This window comes from Temnothorax longispinosus, chromosome 5, assembly GCF_030848805.1.
Source record: "Temnothorax longispinosus isolate EJ_2023e chromosome 5, Tlon_JGU_v1, whole genome shotgun sequence".
In the NCBI taxonomy this organism is placed as follows: Eukaryota; Metazoa; Arthropoda; class Insecta; order Hymenoptera; family Formicidae; genus Temnothorax; species Temnothorax longispinosus.
The window spans coordinates 9,573,266-9,582,059 of NC_092362.1; the positions used below are offsets into that span (position 1 = coordinate 9,573,266).

The following is an 8,794-nucleotide window of genomic DNA, read 5'->3' on the forward strand; positions in this document are numbered from 1 at the left end:
ACATGTCTATATCGCGCAGTTCGTACGATCCTTCGGGAATGGTAATCTCTTTGTCGTCGTCGTCATAGTAGAATTTATTGTTCGACGAATTTACATTCGGTATCGTGTGATAGGTGTCAAAATCTGTTAGACCGAGCTCGTAATCGCCATCGCTCAAATCCACGGCGGGAAAGTAGCTTACCGCGAGGATGCTGCTCTTGCCGGTGAGCGTAAATGTCAGTGACATGTTTGAATGAATACTGAGATTAAACAGCGTAACGTCGGTCTTTAAATTGATTGTCAACTGACTGTAGAAAACGCAGACACAGTTGTCCGCAATTGCTCTGATCGTATCGCTGATAAGGCGTGCGATTGTACTCTATTGTTCTTTAGATACTGCGCCAATTCTCTCGGTGGTCGAAAATTGCCAAAACTGTCGAAATATATGGCACGATCACCCCTCTTCGCGTACGCCACCCAATGAGTACCCGGCCTTTCAGTATTATCCAAATTCACGATACCGCTCTCGTTTTGACATATACCGCCGATCGGTAACGAGTCGCGCATGAAAATACCTCTAAAATATGGAATGCGCATACGTTTTGCCAATTGTTGCAGTTGTACATTAGTAGTTACATCCTTGGGGATTTTTAGCGTCTCTTCGACGTTATTTTTTTCTCGAGACTTCCAGTTGACGTCGCGTGGCTTTGTTATCATTCACGGCCTTTGCGACTTCCGCCCGCCGACCAACGAGCCGAGAACCCCTAATAACGGCATGATCGGTAGGATACCGCCGCGTTTCGCTACCTGAAGTATTCGCTTGGTTTTTTTCTTTTTCTTCGTTTTTAAACCCATACCGAGTTTCGTTTTAGCCTTCATGGCCGCCCAGACGGCTGTAGCCGCAGCTCTCTCTCCGAGAGTCAAATCGTTCGCGGTGACACGTTTTCGCGCTTTCGCGGCGAGTATATTGTCTGCCTCGTGTCGTTCTGCGAGATCGTTGCTACGCGAGTAGGCTATGTCGTGCTCGCGACACGCTGCTTCCAATGGATTAATACCCCGATCACCCTTGCCAATCGTGTTTCTAAACGAGTTCCCGGACCGTAAAATTGATAGCCGGGGATATGTAATTCGATTGGAAGCGCGTTCATCGCGCGATTTAACAGACCTCGACCTATCTTCGGCGGCATTCGCCGCAGTTTTTTATCAACGGCGGCGGACCGTCGATGTGCGTTTGCTGACACGGCAAATTATAATGTATTGATTAAACAGCGCCGATATTGCTGAACCTCCGAATCTGCCTTGATATGTTCGGGAAGCTTATCCCACAAATAATCTATATGATTATAAAACTGTCGTAGTAGAATGACCTTTGGTATATACTTTAACTGCTCGGCGGTTAAATCGTAAATATCGCTGTTATCCGACACGAGCAAAAACATTTTAACGACTGAGCATCTCAGCTCTACGCGTCTCTATAAATAGGCCAGCTTTCTCGATACTGCATTTCATTCGTTGTGGAGGGGAGGTAAAATGCGGTTCGTACGACAATCGCGGGTGATCAAAGTGACAAATTTTGACGATAGAATGCAGTTAACGAAAGAGGTACGCAAACATGGAGGCATACTACCGATTTCTATACGCGGTATCATCTGCGGTCCGTCGAATTGCGGCAAGACAAACGTCTTGATAAGCTTGCTGGAAAGTCAGCACGGTGTACGTTTCGAGAACGTATATGTGTACTCGAAATTGTTGCAACAACCGAAATATCGATATTTGGAGAATATACTAACCCGATAAAAGAGATTGGCTATTTTACGTTCTCGAATAACGGTGACGTCATTCCGCCGAGCAAGGCGCTCCCGAATTCTATTTTTATCTTTGATAACGTGGCGTGCGACAAGCAGGATACTATAAGAGAATGCTTTGCAATGGGCCGGCACGCGGACGTTGTCAGACTTTCTATCTTTGTCAGACGTATGCAAAGATACCGAAGCATCTTATACGCGACAACGCAAATTTATTGATTCTGTTTAAACAGGATGGTACCAATCTGAAACACATATACAACGATCACGTAAACACAGATATGTCTTACGATGATTTCAGTAAATTGTGTCATACGTGTTGGCAACAAAAGTATGGATTCGTGGTAATAGACAAGGACAGCGCGATTTCGAATGGTCGATACAGAAAAGGATTTAACGACTTTGCGACACCGAAACGTGGTTAGTTGTTGTCGACGCGTCGATTGAACAACGTTATCGCAACATGGACAGCGGCGAGGAGATTAAAGAGCGCGAGAAGATAGCAAATCAAATTGCGAAAACGAGCAATTCGATTCGCAAAAAGTATCACGCCTTGAAAACTGGTAAAGTGCAGGAAGATGTCGCGTTGGAGAGACACTTTAAGCCCATCATCGAGCCTCTAAGGCACAACACCGTTGCTGGCAAAGAATCTGACGTGTCAAAGATTGAGAATGAAACGGCGTGGGAAGATGAAGAGCCTCGTTTAACGACTCTGTAATGGCTTCAACTCCGGTTACGTTGAAACGATCGATAAATATGCCATCTAATTTGAGCGAAATAACCAAAATTTTAAAACCGCGTAAATCGAACCGATCAAAAAGTCCATTGAATAAACCACCGATAACCTTTGCGCCTTCCGTACAACCCACAGTGCTCGCAAACGAAGATGTTTTCGAAACCACGAATGACCCACTCGTGACGTCCGTTCGACAGCAGTTGCAAACACCTGAGGGTCGAGAAACGTTGCGAGATCACTTGGGTCCATTGAACCAAAAGTACGTCGGGGCAGTTCTGAGCGGCGATCAAGAAAGCGGTATGGACATCGCGTACGGTGTTAAATTCACCAACAATAGAATGACGCTCGGTAATAAACGTTTTAACGTGAACTACGCGGACAAGATAATTAACGACGGCATACACTGGCACACGCGGTCTTTTCGAGTTAATCTTTAAGAAATATCCCGATCATGATATCTACACGGAGGACGATATGCAAACATACAAGAGCATTCTGTTGATGACGAGTGCTCATAAACGCAATTATGATGCTCACGCTCAAATAAAGGGAAACGGGGGATACAAGTACACACATATAATCGGGCCGTTGATTTCGGGTAAAAAAGCTGGAAAAGGTATACCGCGTGCCATGACATTAAACGACAACAAGATCTTATGTTCATTGGGACGATCCCAACAAGCTTGTAGATCGTCTCCGATTGCTCGAAACTTCGCGCCTAGCGGGTCACACCGGTCACGATAACGAGATCCTGTCGATTATCGAGAAACTTCGCGAGGCTGGACTTATTATAAATTAAGTGGCGCGACAGCGAGTCATTCAATCAACATCGAAATGCCGATCAACAAGTTTGGTATATCGCTCGGAAGAGGCGGTGCGGAACCGTACTATCAATGGAGAGGATTAATCAGAAATTACGTGCGCGATAACGCTCTTTGCATGGCGCCACCGACTTTGACGCGAAATCGGGCACACGCACACGCACACGCACACGCGCACGCACACGCGCACGCACACGCGCACGCGCACGCACACGCACACGCACACGCGCACGCACACGCACACGCACACGCGTACGCACACGCACACGCACACATGTGTGTATGTTCTGCTTTATAGAAGTTGTGATTTTCTTTAAAGCAGGGCACACACACGTATATATTAGTCATTTATGCCTTCCAATACTCAAAATAGCTGCTATATTTTCGAAACATTTTTTGTTAATAACTTTTTAACGAATAACGAGCGCGGGCTAAAACCTTCTGAAGGTCACTCAGGAGGGTGACCTTGACAACATACTAAAATATCAAGGTCATCCAAGGTGGTCCCCCCCATCTATACAATTACCAAAATAATTACATTACATACTATAATTTGGTATATGTTACTTATTGTACTGTTTAGAGATCATTTTACTGTGTTTCTTAAAATAATCATATGCTAGAGAATGTATTTCACTTGCTTGTGCCATTGGAGTCTCTGTCCCATGTAAAATGTTATTAACTATTTTAATATTTTTTCGGATATATACTATTATATATTTATTTATCACATATTCCTCAATATGTTTATGTTCGCAACATATATCAGAATTAATACTTATGACATATTTCTTAATATTTTCTGTCATATGTTTGGTTAGCTTTGTAATATAACAATATTTATTCATAAAATAATTTGTTATGGCAATGACTTTTTTTATATATTCTATTACAGCCTCTTGGTTGTTTATTAATAAGGCACAACAAATATCACAAAATCTAACTGCAGACATAACATTCTCAACAATATTTTTAAAATTTTCTGTTATATTATTGAGTGATTCTTGCATTACATTTTGTGGAATGTATATATTATTAGTGTCGTCAACCTCGTCAACCTCATTAACCTCGTCAACCACGTTATGAAAAGATACTGTTAAAAAATGAATTAAGTTTTCCATGTTAGTATTTTCACAATTACTACCAGATGTTGTATATTGTGTGCAAAAATTTATTAATAAAGTTCTATAATAAGTAGAAAAATTAGTGCAAGTTGGAATAGTATTTCTTCCTCCATGTTGTCGAATTTGACAGAAAAAATTCTCTAAGGGGTCCTGATTAATTTCACGTGTGGCAAAACTATTGAAACCTAATTCTTTCAAATAACTTCTTAATAACTTAAATTCACGCGAAGTATGTTGAAAATTGCTTAGGACATCGCGGGTCTTGATTTGTCATTTTTTTTTATTTTTATAAAATACATATTTTGTAAAAATCTTATTCCAGCATTCCATATATCTTCGTGTTCAACTGATAATCGCTTATCAGTTGAAGTAGAAGTCATAGTCTCCTCATTTGTACTTCGATTATGCATTACAATGCCTCCATTAAGACTATCAAAAAGATCGTTAAAAAATTAAAAAAAATAAGCCGTATCTACACCATCACGAGGCATTTTCCATGTTTTACATCTACTTTCTACTTCTTGCTCACTATATAACAACATCACTTTAAAATATATATTTGAGAAAACTTGTGTGCAGTACTCGCATTTTTTTAATTTTTTCTGGTATTACATGAGAATCCTTACTTTTATCTAAGAATCCATCAAGTCCTCTGCTTTTATCAATAAAATAAGTTTGTATCACGTTTGATCATTTAGCAACTTTTGTAACATTATCCTCTAATATATATTTACAGTCTTTTGTTAACAAATTATTACGAATGCATTTCATTAAATGCGGGGGATCATATAATGGTATTACTTTTATGCCATCTATAATTATTATATCATTATGTTTTTCTATTTCTGTTTGTGCATTTCTTTTAGAATCAAAAATCATAGTTTTGATTGCCTAGGCATTTGTACTACCCTGATCGCAGACTGAAGCTATTATTTCTAAACCTATTTTATGGCATCGTTTTACTATATCTTTATACATGCGCATCATATCTTGCCATGAAGATGTGCCCTTACAAAAAGTATATAGAAGGGGTTGCTTCCATGGCTTTTGTCCTTTCAACATCCATACTGTGACATGATCCGCAATATTAATATTTCGATCAAAACCTGTATCAACAACCCCTTCTATAGTATCAGTTGATGCATTATAATATAAGCCTGCGCTTAATTTCATCTCATTAAATAAAAGTATACAATATTTTTCTCTGTAGTCTTTAAATTTAAAGACTTTCTTTTAAAGTTTGAAATACACATTCTGATATGCCGCTATTTATAGATATATTTTGGATTACTTTTCTCAACGTTTCGACACTAGGTAAGCAGAAAATATTGACTAAAAATCTGTATAATTTTGGACTTCTCTTTGCTAATGTCAGCGCAAAGGCTTTATCTTTAATTGAATATCGCCGATTATACTTATCTTTTTTGAAATTATTAATATTGGATAAAAAGAATGTTTGCATCGCATCTGACATTTCCTCAATTGTTGTAAGAAAATTACGTTTAGCTAACTTCTTCACCTCTTTAAACCGCTGGTGTAAGGAAACTCCTCGCTTTCTCAGTTGTCTTGCAATTTTCATTAAGCGTATTATTTCATTGTATATATGCTTTTCGTGCATAGATAATTGCGATTGTCGGGTTACGTGGAAAAGGTGTAAAATAGAATCTAGAAAAAATGTAGATAAATAAAATTTAGACAAACATTTTAAATAATATAAAATATATTTTTTTTATGTGTAATATGTCACATCTTCAGACGTCTTTTAGACATCTTTTAGACATCTTACTAAAAGATGGCTAAAAGACATCTAAAAGACGTCTTACATGTCAGCTTCATGATCGATAATATAAATTACAATTTCATGATTAAGAAGATAAATCACATCTTCATGATTTATATAAATCATTTCTCCATGGTTGAGAATATAAATTAATTCTATTACGTTTATTACCTTTCTTTTTTCCCGCAATGATTGTATTTTTAGTTGATAATTTACGTTTCAATTTACACTGTGGAACTAATGTTGATCAATTTGGTTGTTCGGCGTCTGTATCTAAAAGTAATTCAAAATAGATTATAAATACAAAACAGCTAGATTATAAATAACAATAAATAATATATTTAAGAAATATATATATATATATATATATATATATATATATATATATATAAGTATATTATAAGAGTTAAGAAGCATTTATTTTAAAAAAGACATTTATTTACTACATGTAAAGATATTTTATATATATATATATATATATATATATATATATATATGTATATATATATATACTTCTTTGTAACTTGTTACATAAAAAAATACTTTTCTTATACAAAAAATAAAATAAATGTAATAAAATAAAATAAATCAATTAGTTTTATAATTTTTTTTAAATTTCGTCAAGTTTTCCTATCAATTTATCTTTCACTTCCATTCTCTCTCTATGTCTCTTCGCTTTTTCTTCCTCAGCAATTTTTCGGCTTTCTACAATTGTTTGTGCAATGTCACTTGTTTTACGTTTACCTGCAAATATACATATTATTTAGATTTTATCAATAACACTATCTTTTACTAGAACTTCAATACAAATAGTAGCAAAAACTAATTCAATTTACAATTTGTAAATTATGTGCTGACTTACGAGATACTTTAATATTTACATCTGAACTTTCATTGCCAGAAGTTTCAGAAAAGGTCGACAAGGAGCTGGTACTTGTTTCATCATTATCAGATTTTAAAGATACTTGTCCAGTAGAGGAAATTGTTGATAAAGGCCTCATTGACGGTTTTTTTCCTAGCAGATTGTCCATCAGCTAAACAATTTTTAAAATTAATATTATAAACTTGTATTAAATAAATAATCATAATGTATTACTTCATACATACTTTACGTCTTATATTAAATAATATTATTAAAGAACATAGTAATATTTGTTATATGCTAATAATTAAGTTATTTTCAAACCTCTGTAACTTGAAAAAAAATTATTGCTATTAAATCATAAATAAATTAATAAAGCATTTAAAAATATAAAGTTTCAACTATACGCACTATCAATCGTTTTTCAAAATTTCTTTATTCTTTTGTATTTTAGGAAAAAAGGAAAAAATTCGATGATTTTTTTATTGAGTGGACTTTGAAAATAATTTAATTTGTAGCAAAATATAAAATATTCCGTTTTTATAGTAGTGTATATTATATACTTACTTCAAAATATTTCCAAGATCTTTTGTCATTGCCCGATTTGTTATTATGGTCCTTTATAGATTTGTATGTCCTCTTCATTGTGTTAACTTTTTGTTGTACATTGCTTTCCTGTAACCTTGTAACCCTTATTATTCAATTCTTGAGCAATTTGCTCCCATGCTTTTTTTTGGGTAATTTTCCTGATTTTATTTCTTGCTCTCGTTGCCTATATTCTTCAATTAAGAGCAATATTCCTTCATGAGACCATCTAAAACCTATAAATAAAAATCTTGTCATATGTTGTGCTAGATTCATAAAATATTAAGTCTGATGCAGCGTCTACAATGGCAGTAAGTTATAAGGTTGTAAGCAAATCGACTAATTACAGTTAAGTTTTCTTATTAAAGCTTAACTATAATTGGTTGATTTCCTTACGACCTTACAACTTACTGCCATTGTAGACGCTGCATTATGTTTCATGATACTAGAACTTGTTCAACCTCTCGATAGGAATAACGTAATAAAATTATAAATTTGTATAGAAACTGTAAATTGATTGGCTACACATTTTTTATTGAATTCTTGTATCATTTGTATGGATATAATAAGACTTTATAATTTAAAAAAAAAATTCAACGTTTGCCGTCTCCTAATTCTTCTTCCGTATTATTAATTGAATTATCCTCCTCTTCAATATTTATAGCTGCTGAACTATCCATAGCTGAAATATCCATTGTAACAGTTGCAAAAATTACTTGTTTGAATATGTAAAACATTATGTTGTAAAGAAAAAATGATAAAATTACAAACCAAGATTTTCATTTTCAGCTGAAGAGCAGCATGCTGTATCATTTTTGGGCAATGTCAGCACTTTTGGAGTTACTAGAAAAGAAAAAACTTTACAATAACAGTGAAGTTAATGTATTACATTGTTCGCTTAATATGCGTATTAAATGAAAATAAATTACTCCATTGCCATACATGAAAACTGTTAAAATTTTTGTTAAGTTCAATGGTGCGTGGAGTGGTGAGTTTGGGTGAAGTCAATTAAACGATGAGAATTAACGAGTTTATATTCAATACGTTATATACATCTATATACTGTATATGATACGCTGGAGCGCTCGACCGCGTGTCGGCT

At 35.4% G+C, this 8,794-nt stretch overlaps 1 long non-coding RNA gene across 1 annotated transcript; it reads right to left on the bottom strand.

Annotated features, from left to right (window-relative positions):
- Window positions 1-6,863: 6,863 nt before the first annotated feature.
- On the bottom strand, window positions 6,864-7,751 carry LOC139812766 (uncharacterized). The gene is made up of 3 exons (XR_011731930.1): window positions 7,675-7,751; window positions 7,108-7,279; window positions 6,864-6,989 (listed from the first exon to the last, which is right to left on the bottom strand). It is a non-coding gene; the product is annotated as an uncharacterized lncRNA (long non-coding RNA).
- Window positions 7,752-8,794: the final 1,043 nt, after the last annotated feature.